This window comes from Salvelinus sp. IW2-2015, linkage group LG27 (assembly GCF_002910315.2).
Source record: "Salvelinus sp. IW2-2015 linkage group LG27, ASM291031v2, whole genome shotgun sequence".
Classification (NCBI taxonomy): domain Eukaryota; kingdom Metazoa; phylum Chordata; class Actinopteri; order Salmoniformes; family Salmonidae; genus Salvelinus; species Salvelinus sp. IW2-2015.
This window is the reverse complement of record NC_036867.1, coordinates 6,701,844-6,724,575: the sequence shown is the minus strand read 5'-3', so window position 1 is coordinate 6,724,575 and position 22,732 is coordinate 6,701,844. Positions and strand designations below refer to the sequence as shown.

Below are 22,732 nucleotides of genomic sequence, written 5' to 3'. Positions count from 1 at the left end.
TGTGTGTGTGTGTGTGTGTGTGAAACGAGTATGAAATAACGGAAGAGAGAAGATGAAGGGAGCCCTGAATCATATTATCACTGGCTGTTCTGACAGGCAACTTAACCAGCGCGCCGGAGAAGACATGATAACGGCTGTGTGGGGCAAATTGAAGGACTGTTTCCTGAGAATATGTCCGCACAACACTATGTTCGTTTAGTTTCGTAAGAATTCCATCTCACGTTATTGATGTGTTGCTGATCAGACCGGTATATCCATCTGCTGCCAGCAGGTTATTTGCATAGCCATGTGCTAATGTGAAGAGGTTGTAGGAGAGATCTAAATCAATTTATACGCACTACTACTTTTACAGATCCACTGCCCAGCCATGCAATTTATAAACTTGATATCCACTATGAAAAGAAATTAGAAATTATGTCTGACGTTTTTGTTGCAATATTGAAATTCGATGTCCACTGTGTTCCATAATAATGAATGTGTTGGGAGTCGGGACGAGACAGACAGGCAGCGTTTCTCAAGTCAAAATGAATCAGTATAATATTAATGGATATATACCAACAACAAAAAATCGATGGAAAAACAGGTAAAACTAAACCAAATGCAGCTAGTTTGCTGCCTTTCAGTCTGAAATGATTGTGTTAGCTGTGTAGTTGGCTAGCTACCAAGGGGGAAGAGCCTCCATAGCAACCATTTTTGTTTGCCCTAGCAACCTGCAAAGTCCTGGAACTATCAACCAGCACTTGAGTAGTTTTGATTTACATGGCAGGCAATACAAATAGAACTAACGACCAGAGAACACCTAAAATTGCACTTGACAATCAGTGTTAGTGAATGTAGCATCACGTTTTGTTGAAAATGTTATGGTTTGGGAAAGAATGTTGCTTTTTAATGCTGGTAACTCATTCTATAAAACCAATAATATATTAGTAATACATGAGAGGCCATGTGTTATGACATTTTTATCATGGCTGTGGTGGTCTACTCGGCTTCGCCTCGTGGCTATGACCACGTCACAGCCATGATAAAAATGTCATAACACATGGCCTCTCATGTATTATTGCTTAAGTGATGGTGCTGTAGGGGTGCCCAAGGCTTGGTGGGCCACTCTCCAGGGTCAACCTATTAGCTACAAGCCTATATCATCACTTAGCCTATACAAAAATAAGCCCTCTGTACACAGACCATCTGATGTGTTAGCACGGTCCAAGTTTAGATGCACTATCTCACTGTCATCAACATTTAACAACATTCAATCAACATTCAACACCTCCCGGCTGCTCTTAATGAGTATGCTGTTGCTTCACACCCTGCAGAATCAGTCCAGGCAATGACCAATCCGCCACACATTGTCCAAAACTGGGATTTAGCCAATGGATTACAGCTAATCTGTAGTAAACCCCCAATCCCTCGCAGCCAACGGCTTATGGTTCGATTTCAAATTAACACAGTCACCTACATTACTGTTGCACATTACTGTGCCCCTTTGTCAAGGATGGATGCAAGAATGAAATGAAAAACACATTAGTACATCAGTGACACCAAGATATATCTGATCAACCAAGAGGGTTAGGATCAATTTTGTTGACTACAAACTGTTGACAAAAACAGTGATACATTAACTACGTGTGGCCCATGCGGGAATCAAACCCACAGCCCTGGCGTTGCCATCACCCCACTCTAACCCACGGAGTCATTGAAATTACAACTATTAAAAAAATATAGAACAGGGGAGAAAGTGTAACATCCGAGGGACATATTTATTCGCTAGACGGTGAGAAGGGAAAGCAACAGAGCTATAAAACAACATGGCAGACAGGCGGAGAGACAGAGGGCAGTCCCAATGACTGGCCTGCTCTCCCCATCCATCCTTTGTATGGGCCCAGCAGCTGAACTAGTATGTTAGAATTCTCCTCAGATACCCTTTCTCCTGCCTTCACATGACTGGGCTCCATACAACCATCACACCACCATTAAGTGACATGCATGTTCCGCTACAATGCAGTCCCTGAAGCCTATAGGACTTCACCTACCATTAGAAATGCAAAGCTCACAGATATCTACACTGTAATTAAACTGACTGTACATGGCTATTTACATGTCATTACCATGTTATAAGTCATGGTTAGGCTGATAAAACACCACTGCAGTGAGGCTTCTTCTCCTTGTCTCCTCTCCTTCATCTTTACTGAAAACACAGGCTAAGTCAAATCAATATGGATGATGCACACCGATTTACTTTCACCTGTCTAGTTCTTGAATGTCACTGTATATGGAGGAAAGGAGAAGGGGATGATGGAGGACGTCACTTCACACTATTGAAATGCACCCTAGGAAACAGATAAAAACCGGAGCAGTAGGTGGGTGGGATGCTTTATCTGTCCTCGCACCTGAGTCCGCCCCACACTGGTTAAATAGATCCTAAATTATTCACGACCAGGGGGGAGTCCAAACGCCTCAGGCTAGCCGCCCGCCATAAAGCAGACACGTGTATTCATGCAAAGCCATACAACAAAGAGAGAGATGCCTTAACTGATAGCTACTGGCTAATGTGGTGTGTGGTAATTGGTCATCTAAGCGGGAAATAGCGGGCTGGTNGTGTGTGTGTGTGTGTGTGTGTGTGTGTGTGTGTGTGTGTGTGTGTGTGTGTGTGTGTGTGTGTGTGTGTGTGTGTGTGTGTATATGGAGATATTGAGTCATATGATATATGAGTCAGTCACAGAGCAGACAAGGCCCATGGCGAGGAGGAGAGAAGTAGCTTAGCGTCACAGTCTAGCGACGGGTACACACACAAGCTTAGTCATACAAACACATATAGACAAGTGCACACCAGAGCTGGCTTCAAATACATGTGTATTTAAGTATTTGTCATTGAAATACTTCTGTGTATTTGAGTATTTTCAAATAATGTGGTGCAGAATCAACTACTTCTATTAGTTATTTGAAAGTATTTTCAAATAATTTCCAATAAATAGCCAACAATTTGAAACTATTTTCAAATATGTGTTTCCAAATACATTATAGGACCAAACAATAATCCTAGGACCAAACAGAACTGAGCTGAAATGCCTGGGAGTATTCACATATTTCAATATTTGTATTTGAAAATACTTTGAAATGTAAGTGAAAGTAATACAAATAAATATATAAATGTTTGAACCCAGGTCTGGAGCACACACACACACTTGTGAAGTCACACACATGCATGTATGTGCACACATACACAAACTGACAGGTAAATTCACACAGAAACATGCAAGCGTGTACTTGAGCTGGTAGGTTAAACCGAAAGTTATCGACACTGACTGAACCGACCATCATCATTTACCAGATATCATTCACCACAAAAAGTAGCCTTTACTAGAGATATGTGAAATTTGAAATAAAATATGTTTGCTAATGTATGAGTGTTAATGGGACAATTGAAAGCTACACCATTCAAAGTAGTAGCAGTATTATTATTTGTACTTACTCTTTTTTCTCAACAACTTCGTGATATCCAATTGGTAGTTACAGTCTTGTCCCATTGCTGCAACTCCCATACGGACTCGGGAGAGGCAAAGGTCGAGAGCCATGACTCCTCCGAAACACGATCCCGCCAAGCTGCACTGCTTCTCGACACACTGCTMTCTTAACCCGGAAGCCAGCCGCACCAATGTGTCGTAGGAAACATCGTACAGCTGGCGACCAAATTCAGTGTGGATGTGCCCGGCCGCCACCAGGAGTCACTAGAGCATGATGGGACAAGGACATCCCAGCCGGACAAACCATCCCCTAACCCGGACGATGCTGGGTCAGTTGTGTGCCGCCTCATGGGTCTCCCGTTCGCGTCCGGCTGCGACATAGCCCAGGATCGAACCAGGATCTGTAGTGACACCTCTAGCACTGCGATGTAGTGCATTAGACCGCGGTGCTACTCGGGAGGCCAGTAGTAGTAGTTTTAAGGGGAATGTAAAAATAACTATGTTACACATTAATGTTATACAAACATATTGTTAAATGTATCATTATCGTGATAATTCAGTCAATTTATCATGATATGGATTTTTGCCCATATCTCCCAGCTCTAGTGTGCACACAAACATACACAGACACACACACAACACCCCCCACACACATCTTCATTGCCTGTGATAGGTTTTAAGCTATATAATGTTTGTCAGATCCATGCTAATAACATTCTAACAAGGGAAAGCTMAAAAAAAGTTCAGAAAAAACACCCAGATCTATTCAGCGAAGCCCTTCCAGAATCCATCACTGACGCATCTACAGAGGGCATTCACTCAGCAGGGGGGATGAATCACAAAGTATTTCTACGAGCTGAAGAAGGCACCAGGGACAATTACTGCAATAGAATATCTCACACAGAGTAAAAAGTAGTGGCTGTTTTTTTTGTGAGGCAATAGCAAAAACATTGCCTCTATGTGCAGCCATGCGGGATCCGTAATTAAAAAAGGTCTTAACTGCGGCATTTTAAGATGGACTAGAATGCTAGGGCTGTGACGCTAATGGAATTTTGGATGACGGTAAATTGGCCAGCCAAATGACCGTGGTCTCCGTAATAATGGTCTGAATAACAGACAAAAAAATTATTATAATTTTCTCTCCTCCACTCCTGACTGCATGTGCTGCCATAGATTATATTTCTGTGTTCTGCTGCTGCACCTCGCTGGCACCTTTCTCTGTGTTCTGCTGCTGCACCTCGCTGGCACCTTTCTCTGTGTTCTGCTGTTGCACTCGCTGCACCTGTGTCTCGTTGCGCTGGCTTCTGGTCTGCTGCTGCCACCTCGGCTGGCACCTTTCTCTGTGTTTCTGCTTCTGCACCTCGCTGGCACCTTTCTTCTGTGTTCTGCTGCGCGCACCTCGCTGGCACCTTTCTCTGGGTTCTGCTGCTTGCACCTCGCTGGCACCTTTCTCTGTGTTCTGCGGTGCACTCGCTTGCACCGTTCTCTTGTTCTGCTGCTGCCACCTCGCTGGCACCTTTCTCTGGGTTCTGCTGTTGACCTCGCTGGCACCTTTCTCTGTGTTCTGCTGCTGCCCACTCGCTGGCACTTTCTCTGTGTTTCTGCTGCACGCACCTCGCTGGCACCTTCTCTGGGTTTCTGCTGTGCACCTCGCTGGCACCTTTCTCTGGTTCTGCTGTTGCACCTCGCGCACTTTCTCTGTGTTCTGCTGCTGCACCTCGCTGGCACCTTTCTCTGTGTTCTGCTGCTGCCACCTCGTGGCACCTTCTCTCTGTGTTCTGCTGTTGCACCTCGCTGGCACCTTTCTCTGTGTTCTGCTGCTGCACCTCGCTGGCACCTTCTCTGTGTTTGCTGTTGCACCTCGCTGGCACCTTTCGTCTGTGTTCTGCTGTTGAGTACGTCGCTGGCACCCTTTCTCTGTGGTTCTGCTGTTGCACCTCGCTGGCACCTTTCTCTGTGTGGCTTGTTTGCTACCAACACCCGGTTTGTTTCAGCAAGGAGCAACAAACGCTTCATTCACGTTTTTAAGAGACCATGTTACCGCAGAAACGGACACAAATTCCCGGCCGCCCAGTCAGCTGTTTTGTAAAAAAAATAAATAAAAAAAGGTTAAAAGGTTATGACGGTTATTTTATTTTCACGACGGTCTTCATCCATAACCGTCAGATACATGGTTTATACGGTAATTGTGCCAGGCCCTATAGAATGCATCTGCACGCTGAAAGCTAGACAGACAATTGCATGGAATCCTACCAGTCCTGTGATGGAGGGTGGTGACTGTGAAATAGGCCTGCTCAAGAGACAGACTTCTATACTAGATGTTCTGTCTCTGGAACTGGGCCAATACAACATGCACACACATTCAGTTAGGCATGCCTCAGATAAGAGCAGCATGAAAAGAGTAGGTACTGATCCACAGTATACTGATAGACAACATGATCTACAGTAACTAATATAGCCCAGATCTGGCTTGCTACATCCAACGCTGTGCTGCATTGCTATTGCTCAGTATGTAACTCAGTATACTACTCAACTGACTAACCTAGTACACACTGTACATGTTTGTGAGAGAGGAGTTTGTCTGCTGTTTTGATTTGCAAGTTCCCTCCTTCACCGCCGCGGGCATGCAGCCAAACCTGACAGATCTGCTGTGGAACACACACACACACACACACACACACACACACACACACACACACACACACACACACACACACACACACACACACACACACACACACACACACACACGTCTTCAAAGCTCCAGCCTTCATTCCTTGTCTATTGGGCTGTTTTTCAACCATTGCCCTGCACACTATCTAATATGACAGAGACTATAATTGCTTTGCTGAGCAATTGGGCTCTAGCTCTGGCAGTCCCTCAACACAGACTTTTAGGAAAATCATCTTTAATGATGTCTGAAACCTCAATCAGACTTTTACAGTGGACTCAACGTGAAGAATGGGCACACTTTGCTGGAGAGAAAGCCATCACAGCACAGCCAGCCAAATGAGCAGCACTGAGGCAGAGTCGAACCTACAGCGGACACTCAAAATGCCTCGACTCGGGTGTCTCGACATAGTAGGCAACCCTATCATCTTAGTGGGTAACAATTAAGTACCTTACTCAGTTAAAGTGGTCAAAAATAGCTTCTTAGCTAAGAGCAATTTCTCAAGCAAGAATTTTGTTCGGACTGTCTGGGAGTGATGTCACCAGGCAGGCCAAAACTCCATCCCACCAAAACAGGCTGAAACTTCAGGCAGTCTTTTCAAACAGCCCTTACACAAAAAAAGCATTATCATCATTTTCACAATTACACAGTATTATTCCAACCTCATAGTGTGGAAATATATATAAAACACAGGGAAATCAAGTTTTTGACTCCACAGACCTGGCACTCATAAAAGGCAGGAGAAAAGCGTGTTTTTGTCATGAACAGCCATCTAATACCCATTTGCATTCATTATGTAAGCTGTTGATGCAGCTGTGTAGACACTGAAAAGCTTTTTGGATGACATTTGAGTGTATAGATACATTTAAAAGTCCCAAGCTAAGGATACAATGGTTTACCCATTCCCCACTAAATACATAACAGGCATCATTCCACAGACGGTGGTACATTGTCAGTGAGGTTATGTCATTAGTGCTGCCTCATACTTTTCTGTTACCCACGCTCACTTCCTGTTTTACACAGCACTCCCGGCTATTAGTGAAACCTTTGGCCGTGATATCAGAAATCCAGTGTAAATGCACTCAGGGGAAGACTTGACAAATCATCCAAAACTAGGATTTTATAAGAAAATGTCATGCGAAAGATAGGCTACTTAGTCATACCCTGTCAAAGTAATTATCATTGCGACCGCATGACTTGGAACAATGATCTTTCAATCCCTGATATAAAAGGCCGGAGATAGAGGAAGGAAGAATATTGACTCAGGAGATTAGCTTTTGTTTATGGCCATTACATCAATAAAGGAGAAGTGCTTTTGAGGCCAAAGATTTCAGACAACGGTCAATGAACAACCTAATCATCGATGACCATTATTTCTGTTACAGTCAGCGCGCAACACTCATCACACAGTGTATGATAAGGACCTAGCAGCACTGAGTTAACTGAGACCTACTCACTGAGCACAGATGTCAGTTCAATGTTCACTTTTGATAGAGATTTGATAAGACAAACAAACAACTGAACGAGTTCAAATATTGAGGCCAGCTATAGCGCTTTGGTTTTAAGTTGGGTACAAAAGGCAAAAAATGTCTGTTGATGACTATTTTGTTTTCCATGTTGGTAGAACTGTAAAAACACTGTAATAACAATGTAACATGATTAAAATAACTTTGTGAAAACAACATTGAATCCACCTGTTTGAGCACAGTGGGCAATGGGCAGGCTACATCTGTTTTCTGAGCCTGATTTACAATGCAATTGACATACAACTGGGCCTGTATTCCCACTGTCTCACAGTAGGAGTGATGATCTAGGATCAGGTCCCCCCTGCCCATGTAATCTTATTCAATATGTTCTAAAAGGCTAAACCGATCCTAAACCAGCACTCTTACTCTGAGACGCTTTGTGAATAGGGGCATCTATCCATTGCAGTTTCATTCATCACGTTTAAAGCCCCTCATCAATACAACATAGCCCTGAGTCCAGGGTGAGGGATGCTTCAATAAGTCAACCTTTAGATTAACATAGGCACAAGCAATTGGTTAAAGGTTAAAAAAAAAAGTGTTTCTTTGAATCATTGAGTAGACTAGTGTATTGCGTATGGAATCAACTTTTGATCTTGGCCAGTGTGAGATGTAGCAGATTTGTAATTACAGTGAGAGTATCAATGGAAAAATATCAAACAAGATGTGGAGGCCTGCTCCCCTGAGTACTGCTGGTGTAGACTGGCATAGTTTCGAGTGTTAATGTCTGTGTGTAGCATTTGTGCCTGCATGTGTGCGTTTGTGTTAAAGCTAAGATGACAGGCAAGATTTTTTGGCCAACCCCGGCCAAACCGTCCCCTAACCCGGACGATGCTGGGCCAATTGTGCGCTGGGACAATTTTTTTTTTTTTTTTTTTTCCTTCACATTTTCAAACAGTCCATTTATATTTTCCAACGGGGCTATACATTTGGGTTAGGTTTTTTTCTCGCATGAGTGTCACGACTTCCGCTGAAGTCGGCTCCTCTCCTTGTTTGGGCGGCGTTCGGCGATCGACGTCACCGGCTTTCTAGCCATCACCGCTCCATTTTTCATATATCCATTTGTCTTGTCTTGTTTCCATACACACCTGGTTTTCATTTCCCCAATCAATCTACTTGTATCTAACCCTCTGTTTCCCATCATGTTTTGTGTGTAATTGTTTCATGTTATTGTGGTGTTTTATTACGCGCTTTACTTTTGTTATGTTCCGTGTTTTGAGCGCATTTGATTTATGTAGTGCTCTCGTTTTGGAACTAAAATAAAAGTGCGCATGTTTACATCACTCTACTCTCCTGCACCTGACTTCGCCTCTTATACACTACACTCGATGACAGAGTAACCTCGTTTCACTGCCAAAAATCTAGTATTCAGCGAAATAACAGCACAACGTCAAATATAGGTAGCCTAGTCAAATAATGAACATCCAATCACATTAATCGTTACTGTCTCGCGTATGTAGCCAAATGTAGCTGCTGCTCATTCCGTTTGCTCGAAAATTGATAACTGGTTAAAAAAGGTAAGGCCCGCATCCATAGAGACACATACCAGCTCTACTGCTAGTACTGCTACTACCAGCAGTACTACACCTGCACCTGTAGACGACACAAGTTGTTCTGCTTCCACGAGCACATCCAATGCTAGCATCAGTAATTCTACATTTGTTGTTAGCCCAGCTAGTGTGGACTCTGACAGTTGTGAATCTGATGCAGCCGAAGAGCTACTGCCTCCTTATCCGGGAAAGCACCGAACAACAGACAGGGATGTTGGACCATCGAAGAGGCGCAAATATGATAAGAACTACATTGATTTGGGGTTCACTTATATTGGGAGTAGTGCCTTTCCTGAGCCACAGTGTGTTATATGTGCAGAAGTACTATCTCACAACTCAATAAAACCTTCACTCTTGCGCAGACATTTAGAAACAAAACATGCCAATTTGAAAAATAAGTCACGGGAGTTTTTTTGAGCGAGAATTATGATGACTTTCAAGTAGTAAGACATGTATAAAAGCAACAGATCCCATTAATAACAAGGGTCTAGAAGCGTCTTATATGGTGAGCTACCGAGTGGCTAGGACAGGCAAGCCCCATACTATTGTGGAGGACTTAATTATTCCTGCTACTGCAGATATGGCTGGGGGAAAAGGCCAAAAGAACTATACAGACAATGCCTTCATCAAACAACACTTTCACGACGCATCAGTGATATGGCAAGAGATGTTTTGAAACAATTACTGCTTTGCATACAAGCCAGTGAATTCTATGCGTTACAGCTGGATGAGTCAACAGACGTAGCGGGCCTGGCACAGCTCCTGGTATATGTCTGTTACGTTTATGGGGGGTCAATTAAGGAAGACATCCTCTTCTGCAAACCACTGGAAACCAGGACAACAGGGGAGGATATTTTTTAAGTACTGGACAGCTTTGTGACATAAAAAGGACTTTAGTGGTCAAGATGTGTTGGTACCTGTACTGATGGTGCTAAAGCCATGACAGGGAGACATAGTGGAGTGGTAATACGTGTGCAAGCAGTTGCTCCCGACGCCACTTGGGTACACTGCAGCATCCACCGAGTGGCTCTTGCTGCCAAGGGAATGTCTGACAGCTTGTAAGACGTTTTGGACACTGCAGTGAAAATGTTTAACTTTGTTAAAGCAAGGCCCCTGAACTCTCGTGTATTTTCTGCACTATGCAATGCAATGATATGGGCAGCGACCATGTAACGCCTTTACAACATACTGGTTATCAAGGGGGAAAGTATTGACACGTTTTTTTTTAAATTGAGAGACGAGCTTAAAGTTTTATTTTCTGACCATAATTTTCACTTGTCTGACTGCTTGCATGATGACGAGTTTCTCACATGACTGGCCTATCTGGGTGATGTTTTTTCTCGCCTGAATGATCTGAATCTAGGATTACAGGGACTCTCYGCAACTATATTCAATGTGGGGGACAAAATTCAGGCTATGATTAAGAAATTGGAGCTCTTCAAAACACAGGTCTTTCCATCATTGGATGATTTTTTTGTGTGCAAATGAACTCAAGCTTACGGACAATGTCAAATGTGATATAGCGAAGCACCTGAGTGAGTTGGGTGCACAATTACRCAGGTACTTTCCCGAAACAGATGACACAAACAACTGGATTTGTTATCCCTTTCATGCCCTGCCTCCAGTMCACTTACCGATATCTGAACAAGAGAGCCTCATCGAAATTGCAACAAGTGGTTCKGTGAAAATTKAATTTAATCAGAAGCCACTCCCAGATTTAGGATACTGACAGAGTATCCTGCCTTGGCAAATCGCGCTGTTAAGACACTGATGCCTTTTATAACCACGTACCTATGTGAGAGTGGATTCTCGGCCCTCACTAGCATGAAAACTAAATACAGGCACAGACTGTGTGTGGAAAAAGACTGAGACTCTCTCCAATACAACCCAACATTGCAGATTTATGTACATCCTTTCAAGCACACCCTTCTCATTAACCTGTGGTGAGTTATTCACAATTTTTGATGAACAAATAAGGTTTTATATGTAAGATGGCTAAATAAAGAGCAAAATTATTGATTATTATTATTATTTGTGCTCTGGTCCTATAAGAGCTCATTGTCACTTCCCACGAGCTGGGTTGTGACAAACTCACACTCATTMTTATGTTTAATAAATGTATTGTATAGTGTGTGTGTGGCAGGCTTACAATGATGGCAAAAAACAACATTTGAGAGTGCGCTGACCCTGGTGCTAGAGGGGGTACGCAGCTGGAGGTTGAATGTTTGAAGGGGTATGGGACTATAAAAMGTTTGGGAACCACTGGCTTACGGAATGCATTGTGCATAGCCTATAGGGTTCTTCTAACCTTCTTTCATGAGCTTCTATATTAGAGGGAGAGTGCAGTGCAATCTGAGATTCTATTTTACAATCTCGAAAAGTAAATATAACTATTTAATCAGTGCATAACAATCTTGCAGTCAGGGGCAACTATATATATTGCTTTACAAAATATAATCAGGAAACTGTAATGTGAGTACAGAGGTCTTTGCACCTAAGTTTAATTAAAAAGACTATATGCACAAAAGCCCTGACAACCTGAAACAGTGGTCGTTTTCTCCCAAACTACAAGGCAGGGGGAAGCTACACTGGAGCAGGCATAGCCAGGGTATTACAATCAAATATTTACCAAGCTGAGTTGATACTTTGACTTTCATAGCACTTAAGCATTCATAATCATCCCATAAGTTTGGCTACATGAAAACGGTCTGTTCAGTAGGCATGAGTCATTCTGGTAATGGAGCACTTTATGACTGTTGCTGGGAAAGGAGGCTGAGTCTGAGTTATACCTGCAGATCAATAAGGATTTTTTTTGCTTTTGTTGTATCGTATTGCAGGAAAACACTTCCCTGAGAGAAAGAGACAGAGAGAGAGAGAGAGGAGAAACAGAGCTAACTAGAACATATTTTGGCCCTAAACAGAGAGTACACAGTGGCAGAATACCTGACAGACTCAGTGAGCATTGCCTTGCTATTGAGAAAGGCTGCTATAGGCAGACCTGGCACTCAAGAGAAGACAAGCTATGTGCACACTGCCCACAAAATGAGGTGGAAACTGATCTGCACTTCCTAACCTCCTGCAAAATGTATGACCATATTAGAGACAAATATTTCCCCAAAATTACACAGACCTACAAAGAATTTGAAAACAAACCCACTTTTGATCAACTCCCATATCTATTGGGTGAAATACCACAGTGTACCATCACAGCAGCACGATTTGTGACCTGTTGCCACAAGGACAACCATTGAAGAATAAACACCATTTTAAATACAACCCATATTTATGTTTATTTATTTTCCCTTTTGTACTTGAACTATTTGCACATAATACGATATTTGACATGTCTTTATTCTTCTGGAACYTTTGTGAGTGTAATGTTTACTGTATAAATGTTTTTTGTTTATTTCACGTTTGTTTATTATCTATTTCACTTGCTTTGGCAATGTAAACATATGTTTCCCATGCCAAAAAAGCCCTTAAATTGAATTGAGATAGAGAGAGGAGAGAACCAGAGGCACATCTGCCTAGCAGTAACTGAACTTTTCCCCTAGGGAATGGACAGAAGAAGCCCAACGATATAAATAGGAAGTATCAGCTGCACAAAAAAATACAATAACAGCACGCCAGACCGAAGACTGACAGACATTTCTGTGGTATTTTAATAGCTTAGTGTTTCTAGTGCTGACTGACATTTGCTGTGGTTAATCCACAGCTTTGGGGGGTTCGGAAGATTAAATACGAGACAAATACCGGTAGGTTAAAACCCAAACAGAACAGGCTGTCCTAAAAATAACCTTTTTGAACTGTGTTTCTTGAGTTTATTCACTTCCTTGCCACAGCAAAAGGAAGGGATGCACTTCGGCATCCCGGCTGTAGTCAATTCACCCCAATTCAACTCTCTCTGAGTCATACCTGCAATGCCATTTGCTGGGGTAGGCTAGGCTATGCATTTATAGCCTCCAAGGCATTTGGCAATCGCAAAGGAGCCTAACAGTTGTAGCCTACAGTAGACTTAAATGTCCCACAATGTGTTGATAGTTGACAAGGGCAGACCCCTCCAACAGGTTATATTCCTTTTGTGTGAAAATGTAGGAAGTATTTATTTGTACTCACCATGATAATTCATTCATACAGCACAGCCAGGTTCCATCCAGAATTGCATTCAAGTTGATCCAGAGTGATGTGGGAGGAAAAATGTAATAAAAGATAAGATGTCCAACACTCAAAGTGCAAAACATAACCAACATAACCTTGAGATCAAATAGGCTACACCAGTATAACATTTGTAAAACAGTAATAATTTAGGCTACATCAATATTTGTAGGCCTACAGCAGTGTTCATTCCAAACTCCAATCAAAACAGGCGCCAATGTTTTTGACAGTGGCACGCGCCTGCAGTGAAGCCAGCCATCTGTACACGACAATCACCGCACATCAACATTCTTGACTGCAGAGACTGAAATCGAATATTTTCCCTACAGCCTACTGCCAAAGACCGGTGTACTGCTGCAGATATTAATATATTCACTATTACAGTATGCATGAAAATAAGTAACGTGTTATTCGCTGTTTCAAAATGAAACCATTCTACAGAGTAGCTTACAGCGACTGGAGAATGAATTCCAGATGTAGAATACAGTAGCCATATGTCTATCCTCAAAGCTTTACGCACAGGATACTTTGTATCAACAGCTGTTGAACGCATGGAGACCTGATCCAGTAAAATACAGTAGCCTAAAATGAGAAATGGTCATAATTCAAGGGAATATATGTAATATCTCCTTCGCACGGATGTGGGATATTGTTGTAAAAACCAGTCATTTTCGCAAATAATGTAATGCGCATATGGCAATACAGTTCGCTCAAAAATGTTTAGACAACTTCTAATGGGAAATATGTATACCTGCAACAAGGTAAACTTTCAAAACACCCATCGATAGAGCTTCACAGTAAACACACTAACATTACTCAGTGACCCAAAACAAATCGAACAGACATTAGGCTACTCTCATTAACATTAACGCGCTAAAGTCCGTCCCGAATGAACTATATAGGGTACTTCACTTGAAAACGTGTTTACCTGATTCCTGTAGCTATTTTTGTGCTCACAGCCAACTGATACAATCCGCTCAGACAAATACCGTTATTTCTGAAATGTCTAGTTGGCGGGTTGCCGTAGCCTAAATGCAGTTCAGCAGAGAGTGCCTCACCTGCAAAACCGTCCTCTCGCTCTCCACAATAGAACCAAGCGTTCCACACATTCACGCCCCCTATTGCGAAATTAAGGAAACGCTTTAGGTCAACCCTCATAGGGCAAGGTTACTGTCAGTTAAACATATGTGGGCTGGCTKTTGGAGCTCAATTCCAGTTGCTTTATTGAGTGAGATAAAAGCAGTTACTGTCCCTCTGGACTACTGTATTCAGACAAATGTCACTCCTGCTGCCTAATGCAACGGCAGGGAGAGTAGTATCTGTTATAGCTATTGAAATGGAGGTGCGTGCACTACTGAATAACTAAGCTTGCTGGTTATTTCAGGGCAAATGCCTATATCAGTCTCTGCATCTGATTTTGAGGGAAATTCAGAGGCAAAATGCTGGAGTTGATCAATATAATTTTAGGCTAGTATTAACAGGCCAACTGGCTTTGGGTATGACAAGTATTCCCTTTAGAGTGTAGTAGGAGTTACAAAGAATGTCACGGCGACACATCAGTAGACTACATCTTCTTAATACACCTCAGACCACACGTATCTTTACCCGATCCGTATGAAGGGTGTGTTCCAACTGTCTTATGCATTACTGAATGTAAACCTGTCACCTGGAATAAATGCCTCCCACCCTCTCCCACACACAGAGATATAATCTCTGGAAAGTAATTATTTATATTATGGATAACTACAGTATAGCCATCTAACTTGATCTGGAGCATTGGTGTGTGCACTACTTTATTAGGGCATATCCACAGGGCGTTATGACATGTAAATGGCTGTAGTATTGTAACAGAAGGTAGATTCAGCTAGTGTGTGGTCAGATTGCAGTAACATAATCATTGGAGCACATTGCTTTTCACTGCCATTGCTTCTTAGACTGGCACCTTGGTGTGAAGTGGAATACTGGCTTCATGTGGCTATCAGTGGAAGTGCAGCTGAAAACAGCTTTCACACAGACAATTCTGATTTATGTTTCTGAATGATATAGAACACAATGACACACRACACTTAATTAAAATGGATTTACAACATTAGCTAATAAATAAAGAGACCTGATATCAGTGGTGTACAGTATTTAAGTAACAATACTTTAAAGTACTACTTAAGTAGTTTTTTTGGTATCTGTACTTCACTTTACCATTTACACTTTTGCTTTTACTTCACTAGATTCCTAAAGAAAATAATGTACTTTTTACTCCATACATTTTCCCTGACACCCAAAATTACTCGTTACATTTCAAATCCTTGGCAGGACAGGAAACTGGTCCAATTCACGCACTTCTCAAGAGAACATCCCTGGTCATCCCTGCCGTGTCTGATCTGACAGACTCACTAAACGCAAATGCTTCGCTTGTAAATGATGTCTGAATGTTGGAGCGTGCCCCTGGCTATTCTTAAAAAATATATTGTGATTTACACTTTTACTTCTACTTTTGATACTTAAGTATATTTTAGCAATTACATTTACTTTTGATACTTAAGTATATTTAAAACCAAGTACTTTAAAACTTTTACTACTGGGTGAGTCATTTTCTATTAATAAAGGTATCTTTACTTTTACTCAAGTATGACAATTGGATACTTTTTCCACCACTGCCTGACATTGAAGGCCTGATATGGTAAGTCTCACATCGTTTGCATATACAATGAAATTATATCACAAGAGAGTATAGGCCTACCAGTCAAGTCAGCCATAAGATACAGTGCCTTCGGAAAGTACTCAGACCCCTTGACTTTTTCCACATTTTGTTATGTTACAGCCTTATTCTAAAATGGATTGAATAAAAAAAAATCCTCAGCAATCTACACACAATAGCCCATAATGACAAAGCGAAAACAGATTCTATATTTGTTTTGCAAAAAAATAAATAATCTAAAACTGAAATCCCTTATTTACATAAGTATTCAGACCCTTTGCTATGAGACTCGAAATTGAGCTCAGGTGCATCCTGTTTCCATTGATCATCCTTGAGATGTTTCTACAACTTGATTGGAGTCCACCTGTGGTAAATTATATTGATTGGACATAATTTGGAAAGGCACACACCTGTCTATATAAGGTCCCACAGTTGACAGTGCATGTCAAAGCAAAAACCAAGCCATGAGGTTAAAGGAATTGTCCGTAGAGCTCCGAGATAGGATTATGTCACGGCACAGATCTGGGGAAGGGTAACAAAAAATGTCTGCAGCATTGAAGGTCCCCAAGAACACAGTGGCCTCCATCATTCTTAAATAGAAGAAGTTTGGAACCATCAAGACTCTTCCTGGAGCTGGCTGCCCGGCCAAACTGAGGAATCGGGGGAGAAGGGCCTTGGTCAGGGAGGTGACCAAGAACCCAATGGTCACTCTGAAAGAGCTCTAGAGTTCCTCTGTGGAGATGGGAGAACCTTCCAGAAGTACAACCATCTCGGCAGCACTCCACCAATCAAGCCTTTATGGTAGAGTGGCCAGACGGAAGCCACTCTTCAGTAAAAGGCACATGACAGCCCACTTGTAGTTTGCCAAAARACACCTAAAGACTCTCAGACCATGAGTCAAAGACTTCAGCCACCCTAGTCATGGACTGTTCTCTCTGCTACCGCACGACAAGCGGTACCGGAGCGCCAAGTCTAGGTMCAAAAGGCTTCTTAACAGCTTCTACCCCCAAGCCATAAGACTACTGAACAGCTAATCAAAGGGCTACCCAGACCAGTCTTTTACGCTGCTGCCACTCTCTGTTTATTATCTATGCATAGTGGGGTGGGTGAGGGGATTCTATGGGCCTGTGACTGACAGGGGCCCTAAACAATTATTAGAACATTAGGCTAAAAAAATGCAATAGTACATTTCATCATTAATATATTTKATTTACAATGTACTAATAAAACTAACGGTTTCTTTTTCTTTTCTTGTTTTTGGCAAAAGTAAACATCCAGAGAGCCTCTGTATTGCCCCTCTCTCCCCCCTCTTTCTTTTTCACAAAGGAAGGTAGGTGTAGTCCATGATTGGTGGACATTTGGAAATGAACCTGTTAGCTTAGTCCATAGTGAAATAGGCTACTTTTGCTCCCCTAACATTAGTTACTTAATATCTTCACAGAAATGTCTGAGTGTTTACATTTCGCTCCTCTTTTAGCCGACATTTAATCAATGCAGGCAAACTTTTAGCAAGCTATTTATACTTAATCAGTTGTCCCTGCCCCTGCCCCTGCCTGGTGCCAGGCCCAACAGATGCAGCTTCAGGCTCCGCAGCCCTGTCTCCCCATCGCCATACCCCTGAACCAGCCCCACTCCCAACTGAAGAAGGAGGTGAGCAGCATTGTATTGAATGACATGTCAGTTGACATAATTGCAGGGACTGCAATGCATTGAGGACAGGAATGTGATTCTCCAGTCAGGAAAAATCTCACTTGACAGAGAGGCAGCCAATATCAGAGCCTTAAAGGAAGAGATGCAGGCTCTTAGAGATGGATGGGAGTCTCTCCTGTCTGAGGCAACACTGATTGCTACGCAAATGGATGTTGCACCTCAATTTAACAAGGAACACAGCCGCCAGAGGAAAGGAAAGAGATTCCATGATGAGACCTCTTAAGAGGAGACAGCTCAGGACAGTGATGCAACGGTGTTTTTTACTGCTATGGACAACATCATAAGTGACTTGGACACTAGGTACCACACCACTGCAAAAATTGTAGAATAATTTTCTGCTGTTCTGAAAGTTGGGCAGATTAGTGAGGATGAAGTTCCTTCTGTGTGCCAACCACTGATCGTGAAGTATTCCAGAGATCTTACACCTGAGTTTCMAAATAAAGTAAGACACCTGAACACTGTATATGCTGCCATTTCCCCCCCTAACTTGTCCCCTCTTAGTCTTCTGAATGCAGTTTGTAAGAATTAGCTGCAAAGCATTTTGGAGAAGTGTGCGTTGCTTTCCGTATATTCTGCCTGTAACTGTTACTGGTGGCGAGAGAGCTTTCAGTAAGCTAAAACTGATTAAAAAAACTATTTTAGGTCCACTATCTGTCCCAGGACAGACTTTGCAGTCTTGCCATGCTTTCCATTGAAAGTCAGATAGCTAGAAAGCTGGACTTCAAAGACTCAATCAGTGACTTTGCTAGCAAGAAGGCTGGGCGCTGGGCTATTGGTAAGTAAGGCAGAGCAAGGGCCAGTGATAACTGTTAAATGGCATGGCTATGGATATTGGATCACTACACACATGATGCCCACAGGCTGAGAACAGACTGAGAACAATATATATCTCAAAGTAATGGCTGGATTGTCATAAMATTTGTTGTGCACAATCAAGACCCCAAGTGGAAGAAACCTATTGATTTGGTGACCACTTGACCTTTCCTCTAGCGCCACCATCAGGCCTTTTCATTTCCATTTCCATTTTGTTTTCCATTTCCACTTAACAGCTGCTTATTTTTTAGTTGGTCTGTATACTTAGTTCAAAAATCTGCTTCTGATTTKATTCTGTTTGTTATATCATTCTATAGATGATAATGTTAATTTATTTTAATTGAAGAGGTTAATGTATATTTAAGTTGTATTTATTTTAAGTTATTCATAAATTTTCCGTTCAAGAACTTTACCATTAAAATTACATTTAGACTGTAAAAGATGGCTTTTAGCACATTTCTTATAGAGGGTATTAGTCTTGCATCAAATAGTGAATTCCACTGTATGCAGAATGTTGCATGCATTTCTGCACAGTGTTATATTTTCACAGCTCACTCTCAGTAAATATTGGACTACAAGAGAGTTGCAAGCCTGCAAAGGTAGAGTTATTTAAAGCCTTGAATGGGTCGATTGGCTTCTGGAGGTGTGTGGTTACAGCAATTGCGCAAGGTTGATGTGGCCTGTGGTGGTGGGTCGCAATGTGATATCTTTCATGGGGCCCAAAATCCCTGGCGCGCCCCTGCCTACATGTCCATATTACCTCACCTAACCTGTGCCCCAGCACGTTGACTCTGTACCGGTACCCCCCTGTATATAGCCTTGCTATTGTTACTTTACTGTTGCGGTGTCATTATTTGTCTCCTTTATTTTAAAATGTTTACTTGTCTATTTTTTACTTAAAACTTTTTTTCTTAACTTCTTAAAGCATTGTTGCTTGTAAGTAACCATTTCATTGTAAGGTCTATATACCTGTTGTATTCTGTGCATGTGACAAATACAATTTGATTTGAAAAACAAGATTCTGTGGTCTGATGAAACCAAGATTGAAATCTTTGGCCTGAATGCCAAGCGTCACRTCTGGAGGAAACCTGGCACCGTCCCTACRGTGAAGCATGGTGGTGGCAGCRTCATGATTTGGGGATGTTTTTCAGCGGCAGGGACTGGGAGACTAGTCAGGATTGAGGGAAAGATGAACGGAGCAAATTACAGAGAGATCCTTGATGAAAACCTGCTCCAGAGTACTTAGGATCTCAGACTGGGGTGAAGGTTCACCTTCAAACAGGATATCGACCCTAAGCACACAGCCAAGAAAACGCAGGCGTGGCTTCGGGACAAGTCTCTGAATGTCCTTGAGTGGCCCAGCCAGAGCCCAGACTTGAACCCAATCGAACATCTTTAGAGAGACCTGAAAATAGCTGTGATGCAAAGCTCCCAATCCAACCTGACAGAGCTTGAGAGGATCTGCAGACAAGAATGGGAGAAACTCCCCAAATACAGGTGTGCCAAGCTTGTAGCATCACACCCAAGAAGACTCGAGGTTGTAATCTCTGCCAAATGTGCTTCAACAAAGTACAGAGTAATGGGTCTGAATACTTACAGTTGAAGTCGGAAGTTTACATACACCTTAGGCAAATACATTTAAACTCAGTTTTTCACAATTCCTGACATTTAATTCTAGTAAAAATTCCCTATCTTAGGTCAGTTAGGATCACCACTTCATTTTAATCATGTGAAAAGTCAGAATAATAGTAGAGTGATTTATTTCAGCTTTTATTTCTTTATCACATTACCAGTGGGTCAGAAGTTTACATACACTCAATTAGAATTTGGTAGCATTGCCTTTAAATTGTTTAACTTGGGTCAAATGTTTTGGGTAGCCTTCCACAAGCTTCCCACAATAAGTTGGGTGAATTTTGGCCCATTCCTCCTGACAGAGCTGGTGTAACTGAGTCAGGTTTTTAGGCCTCCTTGCTCGCACATGCTTTTTCAGTTCTGCCCACAAATGTTCTATAGGATTGAGGTCAGGGCTTTGTGATGGCCACTCCAATACCTTGACTTTGTTGTCCTTAAGCCATTTTGCCACAACTTTGGAAGTATGCTTGGGGTCATTATCCATTTGGAAGACCCATTTGTGACCAAGCTTTAATGACTGATGTCTTGAGATGTTGCTTCAATATACCCCATAATTTTCTTTCCTCATGATGCCATCTATTTTGTGGAGAGCACCAGTCCCTCCTGCAGCAAAGCACCCCCACAACATGATACTGCCACCATCGTGCTTCACAGTTGGGATGGTGTTCTTCGGCTTGCAAGCCTCCCYCTTTTTCCTCCAAACATAACGATGGTCATTATGGCCAAACAATTCTATTTTTGTTTCATCAGACCAGATGACATTTCTCCAAAAAGTACGATCTTTTTCCCCATGTGCAATGCAAACCGTAGTCTGGCTTTTTTATTGCGGTTTTGGAGCAGTGGCTTCTTCCTTGCTGAGCTGCCTTTCCGGTTATGTCAATATAGGACTCGTTTTACTTTGGATATAGATACTTTTGTACCTGTTTCATCCAGCATCTTCCTTTGCTGTTGTTCTGGGATTGATTTGCACTTTTCGCACCAGAGTACGTTCATCTCTAGGAGACAGAACTTGTCTCCTTCCTGAGCGGTATGACGGCTGCGTGGTCCCATGGTGTTTATACTTGCGTACTATTGTTTGTACAGATGAACGTGGTACCTTCAGACGTTTGGAAATTGCTCCCAAGGATGGACCAGACTTGTGGAAGTCTACTATTTTTTTCTGAGGTCTTGGYTGATTTCTTTTGATTTTCCCTAACCGACTTGCCAAAACTATAGTTTGTTAACAACGAATTTGTGGAGTGGTTGAAAAACGAGTTTTAATGACTCCAACCTAAGTGTATGTAAACTTCTGACTTCAACTGTATGTAAATGTGATATTTCAGTTTTTTATTTTTAATAAATTATCAAGAAATTCTAAAAACCTGTTTGTGCTTTGTCATCACTGGGTATTGTGTGTAGATTGATGAGGAAAATGTTTTTTTTTAATCAATTTCATAATGAGGCTGTGTCCTAACAACATTTTGAAAAAGTCGAGGGGTCTTAATACTTTCCGAAGTCACTGTAAATCAAGATGCAGAGAAAAAGTCCAGGGACATTAAAGCCTTCCTCCCAGTGCTATTTTTTTAGAAGCATATCTGCTATAATCTTCCCCATCTCCCTGCATTTCCCCTTCAAATATAAATCCCTGTATGTCTCTTCACAGGCTTTCATTCCCAGTTCAGTTTCTTCAATCAGGTCTCACAGAGAGTGAGACAGCCATACATGGAGCTGCCATGTTGTCTGGCTTGATCAAAATGAGGTGTTATACACATTAAAATGCAAAGCTATCCTCTGAGTAAAGAAAACAGCCACCATGATGCACTTTTTCACTCGTTTCAATTCTGAATATGCAGGGTTGGTCTGAATAGGCAGGGTTGGGGAGTAACGGATGACATGTAATCCTTTACATGTATGGGATTACAAAAAAAGTATACCTGTAATCCGTTACTTTACTAGCAAAAATATTGTAATCAGATTACAGATACTTTTGAAAAACTACACGATTACTTCAAAGATTACTTTTAAATTCAGAAAGGATGTTTGCGAGAAAAAATCTTTGACACTTCTCTGTTTTCTCAATGTCATTCAAATCAGCATTGAAAATAGGCTCAAGTATAAATTTGTTCCACCTGAGCGAGTCTGATCACAAATCAGAGGCCACTATGATGATACACCAAATGTGGATCACGGGAAACGAGCAGGAATAGGCTTTTGTAGGCTACAGTCAAAGCTATGTCTTCCAGTGGTGCGACTGCTGTCGGCATCCAAATATTATCCATCTTGAATAAACTCTTGGAGGTAAGGATGACAGCAGTGATGTAGTCTACGGCGATACGGGTATCACTTATTATTGATATCTACATAGCGCATTGATGTGAATCACACTGCTGCTCTCTCATTTACCTATTTGCGCCCTACGGATTGTGGTTGTTGTGGATGGCTGTTCACAAATCTAAATATGTATTTGAACCCAATATTGGTTGAATTCAAGAARTTTAAGCTGCCTGTCAATCATTGTTTCTGAAACTAGTGGACAACGAGTG

At 41.9% G+C, this 22,732-nt stretch overlaps 1 protein-coding gene across 1 annotated transcript in view; it reads right to left on the bottom strand.

The window, feature by feature from the left end:
- LOC111953231 (band 4.1-like protein 3) overlaps positions 1 to 14,464 on the bottom strand; it is an 84,040-nt gene extending 69,576 nt beyond the window's left edge. The window contains exon 1 of the mRNA XM_023972367.2: positions 14,419 to 14,464. The gene's annotated coding sequence lies outside the window, so the exon portion shown is untranslated. The remainder of the gene's footprint in view (positions 1 to 14,418) is intronic.
- Positions 14,465 to 22,732: the final 8,268 nt, after the last annotated feature.